This window comes from Lycorma delicatula, chromosome 4, assembly GCF_047948215.1.
Source record: "Lycorma delicatula isolate Av1 chromosome 4, ASM4794821v1, whole genome shotgun sequence".
Taxonomy (NCBI): domain Eukaryota; kingdom Metazoa; phylum Arthropoda; class Insecta; order Hemiptera; family Fulgoridae; genus Lycorma; species Lycorma delicatula.
Window position 1 is genome coordinate 192,291,527 of NC_134458.1, and position 12,703 is coordinate 192,304,229.

General features: G+C 32.8%; 1 protein-coding gene across 8 annotated transcripts in view; it reads left to right on the forward strand.

Moving 5' to 3' along the window:
* The window catches only part of Dus1 (Dihydrouridine synthase 1), a 358,334-nt gene that overhangs the window by 124,861 nt on the left and 220,770 nt on the right, over positions 1 to 12,703 (forward strand). For 7 of the 8 annotated variants that reach the window (XR_012756237.1, XR_012756236.1, XM_075364912.1 and 4 more), the window contains one exon: positions 3,033 to 3,156. The exons of the other annotated variant lie outside the window; for it this stretch is intronic. The gene's annotated coding sequence lies outside the window, so the exon portion shown is untranslated. The remainder of the gene's footprint in view (positions 1 to 3,032; positions 3,157 to 12,703) is intronic. 8 annotated transcript variants of the gene reach the window in all.

The window sequence follows — 12,703 nt, forward strand, 5'->3', positions numbered from 1 at the left end:
ACGTATCTCGCATAACTGAAAAACGATTAGCCGTAGGATGTTAAAATTTTGGATGTAGGACTGTTGTAACATCTAGTTGTCCACTTCCCACTTTTGATTACAATCGAACTGACCTAAAATGTCCATGATTTTTGAATTTTTCTTAACAAAAATATATTGATTTTAAAAAAGTATGAAAAAATATCAGCAGTTATTAATGAAATATAATTCAATATACTTTTCATCAAAAAAAAAAAAAAAAAAAAATGCGTATGTGTAATTTAATAGGCGTACAAGGAAGTTATGTGGTGTCCCCATCAATTTTTTTTTAAAAGTGAGACGCCTTTAAAATTTTTAAATCAAGAATATGTTGATATTGTTTGAAAATTTGATCGTTTATTTGATTTTTATTTGTCTTCTTTATTCAACCCACCACGTTGGTGTAGTTATGAACGCGTCTTCCTAAATCAGCTGATTTGGAAGTCGAGAGGTCCAGCGTTCAAGGCCTAGTAAAGTTATTTTTACACGGATTTTAATACTAGATCGTGGATACGAGTGTTCTTTGGTGGTTGGGTTTCAATTAACCACACATCTCAGGAGTGATCTCTAAGGACTGTACAAGACTACACTTTATTTATATTCATACATCATCCTCCGAAGTAATACTTGAACGGTAATTCCCACAGGCTAAACAGGAAAAAAGGTCTTATTTACATCAATATTATCAGAATTAAATTCTCTATAAGATTTTTTTTTAAATTTACCCATTATTAGTCTTATAACAAAATTATTATATTACAAATTTATAAAAACTGTTTTCACACAACAGATTTTCCAGTTTAATTCCGATATCGTGAAAACTACTGGACATGCAGTTATGGAATCTACTTTATTCAATTTTTAACTTCATAGACTATTTGAAACCACTAATTTCGTACTTCAATTAACGTCCTAAAATTTTCACTACGATCTCATTTCACTGGGGAAGCTGAATTCCGAGCGAAATCTTTCGCTAACCGTATCTCGCTCTACAGATCTATGTTTTTATGAACTTTGTTCATTATTTTGATGAGAAGTATACACTTGAGACGTAAGTCGACTTCCTTGTGGGGCATCTGTAAATTTTATTCTTGTAGATATAGAATTTAAAATAAATTGAGTTGATTTTTAATATTTAAACTCTAATAACAAATTTTACTACTAGCATAAATCCGTTTAAAAAAATTTTATTCGTTTTCAGAGACTGATGTGATTTCAGAAAATTTATATGTGCTGATGATATAGACTTACGAGGTATGTAAATAAAGTAATGAGGCAATTTTTTTTTTTGACAGCCAAATTGGCAACACTGTGAAGCTACTAGTAGTAAACATATGGTTATATCAACAGCTGGTTTATATTAGGTATTAATATTTTTGGTCCATTGTTGCCACGTGAGACGTAAACAAACCTTTTGTGAAACGAGTTTTTGTTGTGCGTTGCAAAAATGATTCGTACTAATCATGAGCAATCAACTTTTTTGTTAAATTCGTTGAGAATGCTACTGAAACCGTTTTAAAAATTGAAAAGGTCGTATAAAGATAACGGTCTGTCACGAACCAAGTTATTAGGTGGTTTAAAGCATTTTCAGATCGCCGGGAAACTTTTATACGGATTTGAATACTAGATCGCGGGTACCGCTGTTGTTTGGTGGTTGGGTTTCAGTATGGTTAACTGAGACTGTACAAGACTAAATTTCGTATACACTCATACATATCATCCTCTGAAGTAATACTTGACCGGTAATTCCCACTGGCTAAACAGGAAAAAGAAAGAAAAATGGCCGGGAATCAGTTGCGGACCATCCACGCTCTGGAAGACCGTTAACGTCAAAAAGTTACGACAATGTTGAGCGAATCAGCGACTTGATACGGTACGACCGGCGATTAATTGTGAGAATGATTGCAGAACAACTGAATTTGAACCGTACCACAAACCATCAAATTTTGACAAACGAGTCGGACATGAAAAAGGTTAGTGCAAAATTGTTCCCAAAAAACCTCAATGTTGAACAGAACAAACAATAGAGAGGAAGTGTGCCGCGATCTTCTAGAGCGAATTAAAACCGATCCTGATTTTCTGTAAAATGTTATTATTGGTGATGAATCTTGAATATTTGAGTACAACCCAGAAACAAAACGCCAGAGCATGTCCAAAAAAAAAAAACAAAAATGAGCAAATCAAAGATAAAAATCACGCTAATTTGTTTTTTCGATAGTAATGACATTGTCCATAAGAAGTTTTTGCCTGCAGGACAGTCTGTAAATCAATATGTTTATCGAGGAATTCTTGAAAGACTGGGGAAAAGAGTTCCTAGCCATCAAAGACAATTGGATGCTGCATCATGAAAATGCACCTTGTCACACTGCACTGTCAGTTAATGAGTTTTTGGCAAAGAAAAACATTCCTGTAGTTCCTCAAGGATCTTATTCACCTGACTTGACTCCCTGCGACTTTTCCTCTTACCGACTTTAAAAAAACACCTCAAAGAACACCATTTTGGAACAGTAGAAATCAGCAAAACAAAACGAAACCAACCATCTTAAGGATATTCCAGTTTCGGAGTTCTAAAATTGCTTTGAAAAGTGGGAAAACCGTTTGAAGCGTTGCGTGGCTTTACAAAGGAACTATTTCGAAGATGATAAGAGTCTATGGTATAATTGAATTCTAAATAATACGTTTTTTTGAACCGGTTTCATTACTTTATTTACGGACTTTGTATATGCACGGGGAAAATTTTACGTTATGCAAATTCAAGATTGTTTCCTTTATTTATTTATTTATATGTGAACTTTAAGTACGAATTGTTACTTCTTATCGAGTTATCAATACATTCTGATAACCTTGAAAAAGAATTAAACTATTTTATGTAATTTATTTCAACGTTAAAATTATGTCTGTTGTATATGATAAATGTCTGTATATTTTACGCTGAAATTATTTTCGTTTTAATTTTTGCTAATGTTTTCTGTTTTCTTTTCCATTTATATTAACGCACACGTTTATATTTTTAGGTATTCCAACGGATGTTTGAATGTCATCTGGATTTTTTGTCTTCCAATCATCATTTACTGGGCGTTCAACATTTATTTTGACGAAGGACTTTTCCTAGGAAAATTAATTTAGCCAATTAAATAGGTAACTAAAAATAATTACATTTTTTAAGTATTTAAAAAAAAGAAAAAAATTTTCGAAGTAATTCCCCAAACTTTAATTACTTCATGTTTTTTTCACTAAAATTAATTTTAATTTTATTACGATCTCGGACTTTCATTTTTATATTAATCTCTTATCTAAAAAAATTACAATGAAATTGTAAACCGTATGGTAAGAGTCTCGCAGATATCATTTTTTCCGCTCAAAAAACGCAGTTACTTTTACACGGATTTGAATACCAGATCGTTGATACCGGTGTTATTTGATGGTTGGGGTTCAGTTAACCACACATCTCAGGAATGGTCGAACTGTGACTGTACAAGGCTACACTTCATTTACACTCGTATATATTTTCCTGTGAAGTAACGCCTGAATGGTGATTCCCGGAGGATAGACAGGAAAAGAAAGATATCATTTGTTCCGGTCAAAAAAATAAAAATTTCTGTAATATAAATAAAACTGTTAACGATACTGTTAATCAAAAAAAGGTAAGACACTACATTTCTATTATGAAAATCTGTTATTAATTTACAATTTTCTTTAAATATCTACAATAATAAATAATAAAGGATGTTCAAGTGCTCCATATAATAAGCAAATTGGCTATAAAACTCTTACCGGCCCCATTTCACTTATATGTAATACAATTCTTATGATTATTCGTTGTTTAAACGAAATCGTACAAGGAAGTCATATCGTGTCCACATCAGATTTATTAAAATTGTTATTGTATTTAATCACGGTTGTACATCATATCGGATTTAACCTGATTATACAAAGTGACCCGAAAGATATGCTACGCTAAATTTGAAAACATGTTGTAGAGTGAATTTAGGTTTTTGCCTTTGTGTTGGTAACAGGTGAATAAGTAGTTAAACAGTAGCACCGGAGAACCCAGTAATTTCCCTCATTTTTTATGTCGCTGGTGAGTAAGTTGTGAGCGTCTCTTCGCGGGCTTAAATTGTTGAAAAATTCATTAAATTCCAGTCATTCTTAAAATGTCAGAAATAGTTTAGGGTGCCTTTTCTTGAATCGCGGGTATCAAATAAAATAACCGTTTTACGCGTAGTCGCTTTTTTTTTATAGAGAAATCGGAAGTTTGGATTAATGCAAACGGTCCTGATTACGTACGGTTTTAAATGATGCGTCCTTGGAAAGTATCCGCGTATTCTTCCTACGTTCACCAAGAAAGTCGTTACGAAAATTGTGTCAACAAACCGGCATGTCTTTACGGGTGTGTTCATAGTGCTACATTGAAGCTGAACCTGTATGCGTATCGTATTCATGTTGTGCTCCGAGAATCTCATAGGAAAACAATACAAAAAGTTTGTTAAAACTCCAACTGTAACAATCCGCAAAACTGGACAGCACGGCGATTTTAACGAACTATGTTTACTGTTCTAAACATGACCTAATGTAAAAGTGAATGAAAATTGCGGAAAAAGCATGAAAACATTATATTTCAGTTCAATTATATTTGTAATAAAAGATATTTTCATAAAATACCTTTTCTTTCTTTCTTTCTTTTTCCTGTTTAGCCTCCGGTAACTACCTTTCAGATAATACTTCAGAGGATGAATGAGGATGATATGTATGAGTGTAAATGAAGTGTTAGTCTTGTACATTCTCAGTTCGACCGTTCCTGAGATGTGTGGTTAATTGAAACCCAACCGCCAAAGAACACCGGTATCCACGATCTAGTATTCAAATCCGTGTAAAAATATCTGGCTTTACTAGGACTTGAACGGTGGATCTCTCGACTTCCAAATCAGATGATTTGGGAAGACGCGTTCACCACTAGACCAACCCGGTGGGTTTTCATAAAATACCTGGAATTTTGTTAGACAACGTTTTTTCTTCCATTTGATGAACCGCGGGACTCGAATATATCAGTTTTTCCTTAAAAAACGGTGGGTTCACGAATCGTACGGCTAGATAGCAGTACTTGATAGTACTAAATACCGTACAAAAACTTGATAATGTACTTGAAATAAAGAAAACATACTACACCTTGTTTTAATAGTAAATGAAAGAACTGAAGATGAAACAATTTTTGTAATTCCCATCACTTCTTTAAACAAAAAAAAAGTATTAGTTTACAGAGATTATACTAGTTTTATTAAAAAAAGTAATACATTCGATTGGTAAAATCGAATTTAACGATAACAATCTGAGGGTTCCAGTTAGAAAGTAATAAGTGCAATATTACATCTTGGATATTAGATTCGTGAAGGTCGTTATACTACGATGGGTGGGAGAAAAGTAATGAGATTGGCAACACTGCGAGCGATCTGGCAACGCTGTGTCTACCGGTTTGTTACTTGTGTCTCGCGACAGGCAAGTGAGGATGCCGAACTTCAACGAAACAGGGCGATTGCAGTTACGCGCCACGTTACTCTTGGCGCTTTCTTTGAACGCGCGAGGATGCATGAACATATTAAGAAATCGAATTTATTATTAAATAATATTAATATTAAGGGATAAAAATTAGGACAAAATTCTATTGTTTGTTTAATACAGCAAATGAAAAGTAATAAAATAAAAACAGAAAATAAAAAAAAAACCATAACTCCTGCTACCAGGAGTGGGAACAACGACTCTGCCGGTGTATAGCTGCCTAAGGAAACTAATTTGAAGGGGATAATATTGTTGTTTGAAAAAAATAAAAACTTTGGTATATAAAAAGTCAGTCTCATTACTTTTCTCACATACCTCGTAGTTTTATTAAAAAAGAAAAAAATATATTTAGAAGTGAATGATGTGACTATCAAAAAAAAAAATTGGTCGTAAAATTCAATTTGTTTGTTCTAAGGCAATAGATTTTAATAATAAATCAATGATAACAATCAGTAATTCATAAAAAAAATAAAAGAATAATCTAACAAAACGCAGTGTATTCCAAAATAAATGACAATGGAATTGTAAACCGTACGGTAAGAGTCTCGCAGATATTTCTTTCCCTCACAAAACAAAGATTTCTGTTTTTTACAAAATGATACTGATATGAAAAAAGGTAAGACACTACATTTGTATTATCAAAATTTGTTATTAATTTAGAATTTGCTTTAAATATCTACAATAATACATAATAAACAACATTTAAGCATTCCACATAAGCAAATTTGTTAGAAAATTCATTTATATATAATACATATCACATTCACAGAGATAATACAATTTTTATGATTATTCCTTGTTTAATAAATGATATCGTGCAAGGAATATGGTGTTCGCATCATTTTTTTTTAAGTTGTTATTGGATTTAATCACGTCTGTGCTTTAAACGTATAATACAGAGTGTGCCAAAAGCTTCGCTATCCTCAATTTGAAAACATATTACGGAGGGAAATTTGGTTTTTTACCGGCGGGAATTTGTGTGTTGGCAACAGGTGACTTTTTTGGTTAGACTGTAACATACGATACCAAATCAGCTGATTTTTTTAGCGCTGTAAAATGGTGGATAGGTACGTGCTGGCATTCAGCAATCTAGGCGTGGCAGCGAGTTGCTACCTGGACGAAATAAATTTTATTTATGAATGTCATATATATTTTTAGTAGTTGACGGGATGCGTTTACCCGTTTTAGCAAATATATGACAAGTGAGCGGTTGGGACACGTAAGTCGAGAGTTCCAGCGTTCAAGTCCTAGTAAAGCCAGATATTTTTACACGGATTTGAATACTAGATCGTGGATACCGGTGTTTTTTGGTGGTTGAGTTTCAATTAACCATACATCTCAGGAACGGTAGAACTGAGACTATACAAGACTACACTTTTTTTACACTCGTACATATCATCCTCTGAACTAATATCTTACGGTGGTTTTGAAGGCTACACAGAAAAAGACAGTCTATAGAATTTCAAAAAACCCTGACATTTTCCATGAAGACCCTGTTACATTCATGAAGATCCCGTTTGCGTTTTCGCGGAAAAGAATTTTACGACCAATCTTTTTCATGGAAACGATAACTACTCTGAATTTTACCAGAATATCATTGTAGAATTCGTGGCACTGTTAGGGTCTGACCAACGGGGCTGCAGCAAGACGGTGAAACAGCGAATAGTACAACAATGATTGAGTTATTTGGGGAACATATTTTGGCGGACTATGACCGTCTAGATTGCCACATTTACTTTCCCTCGAATTTTTCTTTGGAATCATTTAAAAGATAAGTTCTATAAAAACGATCCTCACATAATCGACCTACTCAGCTACAATGACGAAGACGAAATATCTCGCATAAGCGCAACGATAATTCGAATAGCAAATTAACACGGAGAAACGTGTTGAAGCACGTCTAACGACTGATGGAGGACGTTTCATGAATCTGTTGTCAGAAATATAAATATCTTTTTCTTCACCTATACAATACAGTAGAGTATATCATATTAATAAAGATTTTTTTTTTTAATTTTAATTTGTGGGTTGCGTATTTTTTGGCTCACTTTGTATTATGTTGATAAAACGTTTTTAATATGGTTTAAATTTCCATAAAAGCTCTAATCTTATCTACTTGTTTTAACATTAAAATGTCGTTTTTTTTTATTTTTTGTTTTTTCTTCCTTGTAGTATTGCTATTGCGAAAAATTTCGGTTTTCAAATTTCAACGCAAATATCCATTTTGACCATCCCTGAATCCGTTTTGACTAATTACGGCGGGACTTGTGTACGAATTTATCTCGCATAAATCAAAAACTATTATCCGTAAAATTTTGGATTTAGGAATGTTGTAATGTTGTGCACCTTCTCTTTTGATATCATTGACTGGACCGAAAGTGTCCAAAAAAGCCCAAAATTCAAGTAAGTTTGGATTTTTTTCTTAACTTCAGTAATAAGCTCTGATTGAGAGCTTTTTAACGATATACCATATAAGTAGTATTTATTTTCATTTGTTCCACAGTTATAGCCTAGTAAGCGTTTAATTAATGAAATATTTGGATCTTACAAGGGGAAGGCATATCGGTTCGAATCCGACTTTTTCCCCCCTTTTGTTTTAATTTAAATATATCGTTTATTTATAATTATTAATCTTTGATTGTGAAACTTTTTTTACAATAAATAGTAATTCAATAATAACAATACAAAAATAAATATAAAAAAAAATCAGAATTTAGTAATGAAATAAAATTTTATGTACTTTTAAAAATGTGTACATGTAATTTAATAGGCATTATTATTTATGTGTATATGTAATACATTTGTTGAAACATCTGATTATTTAATATTTATTGAAAATTACAGTTTACAATCGTATTATTTTTGCAATTTCTATTTAATTTTATGTACTATAAAATTGACTGAAAAATAGACCCTGACAGGAACAACATATACAGTGAGGCATTCATGCACGATCTTTAATAAACTGCAAAAAATTCTTATCTTTTAGTTCATTACTCCTCTGATATTGTCGGACAGTATTCTCCCTAAGTCGGAGTTGAACATCATTTCGTTTATTTCTTTTTTGTTGCCTATCATTTAATCGCTGTTTGGTTTCATATAATTCTTCTGATCTTAATTTGTGTACACGTTCTCTACTTTTCAAATTTTCTCTCTCTTTATATTCATCATCTTAATTTAATCTTTTCATTCTTCCCTTGTTCTTAACATTTTCTTCCTCTTCTTATTCATATTCTTGTCGTTTTGTCGAGATATATTTCTTCTCGTTATCTTCCCTTTTCCTTTATGATTGTTTGTTTTATCATTTTTGATTATTCACCAAATAATCCAATAATAAAAACCGAATATTTTGCACCGTAAGTTCGTAAGCAGTATACAGGAGTTTAGTTTATACGACACACTAGAAATAATACTGATCTAGTAATACGAGTAATCGAGGGACTTTTACTTTATCATAATATTTCGTGAATTAATAATTGTATAAATACTTGATGTTAATAATCGTGTAACTGTCCACTTTATTAAAGAATTGGAGGACCGTATCTCACTTTAAAATGAAGTGCAGCAAAAAATATGTATGTGCAATTTAATAGGCGTACAAGGAAATCATGTGGTGTCTACATCAGATTTTTTATTACAAGCTTACGGTTGTGTTTTGATAAATTCATTTTATTTTCACGTAAATTAAGTTTGAGAAATATAAACCTTTTTGAGTTAAGTTTGTCGTCGCTTCTCTCGTTAACTAATTACTGATGAGAGAGTAACTTAGTCTTACTGTGTGAAGATGTCGCTTAAGGCTTCCTAATGATTTGATTAGATTCTCAGAAGGGAATATATATATCCGTTTTGAGCAGAGAAACGGTTCATCAAATCTGTTTAGAAAGGCTTTCTATAACTATATTTTAAATATATTTAGTCATTCTATTTTTAGTGTAATTCTGTATAAATAATTTCTCGAGTCAACTTCTACATTTATCTCTCACACTCTCAATCTGTCTCTCTCTCGCTCTCTCTCTCTTTGTGTGTGTTTGTGAGTGCGCGCGCGCGTAAACATCATTACCGAACTTTCTTATATTTTAAGAAATATAATAATTACAAGGCACTCATTCAGAAATTTAATTTTTTTCTTCTTATTTTCCCTTGTAACTCTTTAATTTTTGATGTTAAATAAAAATAATTTGTTTTTTTTTAGTTAACTTGATTTGTTTCTTTCTATATATGTATACATATTTATACACACATAAATACATACTTTTTCGGTTTCTACTTGTAAAACTAAACAAACATATCCTTAGGAAAAATAGCAATTTCTCTTTTGTTCTCCCCTGTCTGCCATTTTGTTATTTTTACATAAAAATTTATATTTCAAGTTCGGATAGACGAATCACATTAATATTTGGTAAGCGTCTTGGTAAATATCGTAATTTTCCGGAAATTGAATCGTGAAAGCATGAAACCGCACCAAAGATTCATATTATGAAAATCTGTAATTTTTTCTCTAGTAAGATACGGATTTTCTGAGTCCCGTATTCTCACATTATGCTTGTTTACTTTCTTTGAGGTGTTTGCTTGGCATTTCCCCCCCCCCCACCCGTCATTCGATCGCCGTAAAGCATAAGACCGAATATCTGTGCCATAAACGGCTACTGAGCCTCGAAACAGTTTTGCGACCAGTGTCCTAAATACCTCCTAGAGGTTACCTAACTGCGTGGTACCACATACCACTCGTTTGCGTGTTCTACCGTTCACTTGTCATACATAACTAAAACGTGTAGGCGCGCCCCGTCACCTATTAAAAGATATATGACCATCAATAATTAAATTTATCTCGTCAAAGACAGCAACCGCTGCCACGCCTAGGCCGCTGAATGCCAGCAAGTACCTGACCACCATTAAAGCGCTTGGAACCTTAATCTGGCTGGTAGCCAGCCATATTCCCTGAGGTTAGAAAGTAGTCTTATGTGAAAAACACGCGATGTCGTTATCATCCTTTGCAAAATCTCGGTCGCAAAGGCAGCACGACGAGGGCCGACATGTGGCTGTAGATGTTGCAGTATCTGAACCCGTCCAACCTTAGTTTCTTGTGTAAAATCTTATGCATTATTGACGGAAGAATCCCTAGTTCACGAGATGCATGACAGGTAGATTTGGAAGGGCTGTGTAGAAATGCTTGCCGTACAACCTCGACCTTCTGTTTACTAACGGATTGCTGCCCTGTTCCCGGAAGGTCGATTACACTTCCACTCTCCTTAAAATATGCATTCAGCGCAACGATACTCTTCGTATCAGGTGCTGGTCGTCCGTATACCCTTCTAAAATTTCGCCGCACAGTAATCGGTGATTTCTACTCGTCATATCAAAACACACATTGCGTTTTTTCCTGGATTGACGCCGTTTTGTAAAAAATTGATCCCAGTGGCTTCTACTCTGTTTCTACTTGTAAAAAACCAATATAAAAAAAAAAAACTTGATAATATTCTCTTTCTTTTGTCACAAATCGCACAGCTGTAACGGTAATAGTTTTATAGTAGTAAATTGTAATCTGGAAAGACTTTATGAACACTCTGTGTTAATCATAAAGTAAAGCTCTACAGATTTACCTAAATATATTCTCTGCAATTTCTTTATAATACATTTTTTTTTATCAGTGGAGGTCTTGAAACGTAGACGTTTTTCAAAACCCTGATCCCCAAATTTTTGTTGATCGTTCTATATTATTTTTATAGCTATATTATTGCAGCAGAAGTAGAACTTCAGCCTGGAAAGAAAAAAAATCAGAGGCATTTCAGAATCGTGTTAACTTCTATAAGCGATATTATAATTATCACTAGAATTGTACAGAGGTTTCAAAACTGTACATCAATTTCTCAGGAGCTAATTCTTTAGATAAAAATTGGTAAAAACGTTCACATAAATATAGGTTCGAAAACGCTTTCTTAGGGAGTTACGGTGGCGAAATATTTCGCCTGGATTTTGATTTTCCTGGGGAAATGAAGACTTCCTAAAAATTCTGGGAGGGTTAATTAAGGGGCGAATTTAGTTGTTTCTTATGGGTTTTTATCTGAAAATATTAATAAATGGATTCCAGAACTGTACTTCCATTCTTTCTAATGATATCTGACGTAAAACACAAAATTTCGTGGTAAAAAATGACATTTTTTCGGTTTAACGCAAGAAAATCTTTCTTTTTTTCTCTATTTCTTATGAAAACAGATTAATTGCATGTCGCAGTACCTTTTAATTTTTTTTTTTTGGGAGGCTCCTCCAAAATTTCATGCGATACAGCTTCAATTGTTGACAAATGGAAATTTTCAGGTCTTCGGTTGTCTGTGGCTTGTTCACGTATACCTCTTGATTTCAGGTAATCCCACAAAAAGAAATCGCAAATCGATTGATCGGGAAGAAATATCGCGGAATCGTGAAATGACGTGTCCAGGAAACATTTGTCGAACCAGTTCAATCGATATTCATGCCGAGTGAGCTATTGGAAACCGCATTTCTCTTGTGTTCACCCGTTGGCTCTCCGGGTCTGGACGCAGGAAGTTATTTAAAAGGTCGATGTAGCGCTACTGTAAGGGGCTACTATTGAGGGGGGCGGTTCACCCCTCTTTCAAACAAGGAAGGACCAACAATCTTCTTATAAGCTTTTATTTAACTTGCTTTAGTTTTAATCAAATCTTGCAACTGCTATATCTTTTGATCTATTGTATGAAAATCAATGAAATTTGATTCACGTATGTAACTTCGATGTGTAAAAATAAATATTTTTTTTTAGTCTTAATAAACAAACAAAGTTTTTATTTAACTAACTTTAAGAATAATCAAATCTTGCAACTGCTATATTTTTTTATCTATCGTATGAAAATCAATGAAATTTGGTACACCTATGTAACTTCCATTTGTAAAAATAAATATTTTTACTTTTTTGTCTTAATAAACAAACGAACTTGAACAAACAATAATATTCAAATGTAAATATTATTAAGAATATTTTTTTGGATCTAAAAAGTTTATTGTTCATTAAGACTGAAATGTAAAAAATACAAAAAAATTACATTTGATTACATATAAAAAAATATTTTTTAAAAAAGCTTTTATTTAACTAATATTAATATTAACATTAATAAAAAAA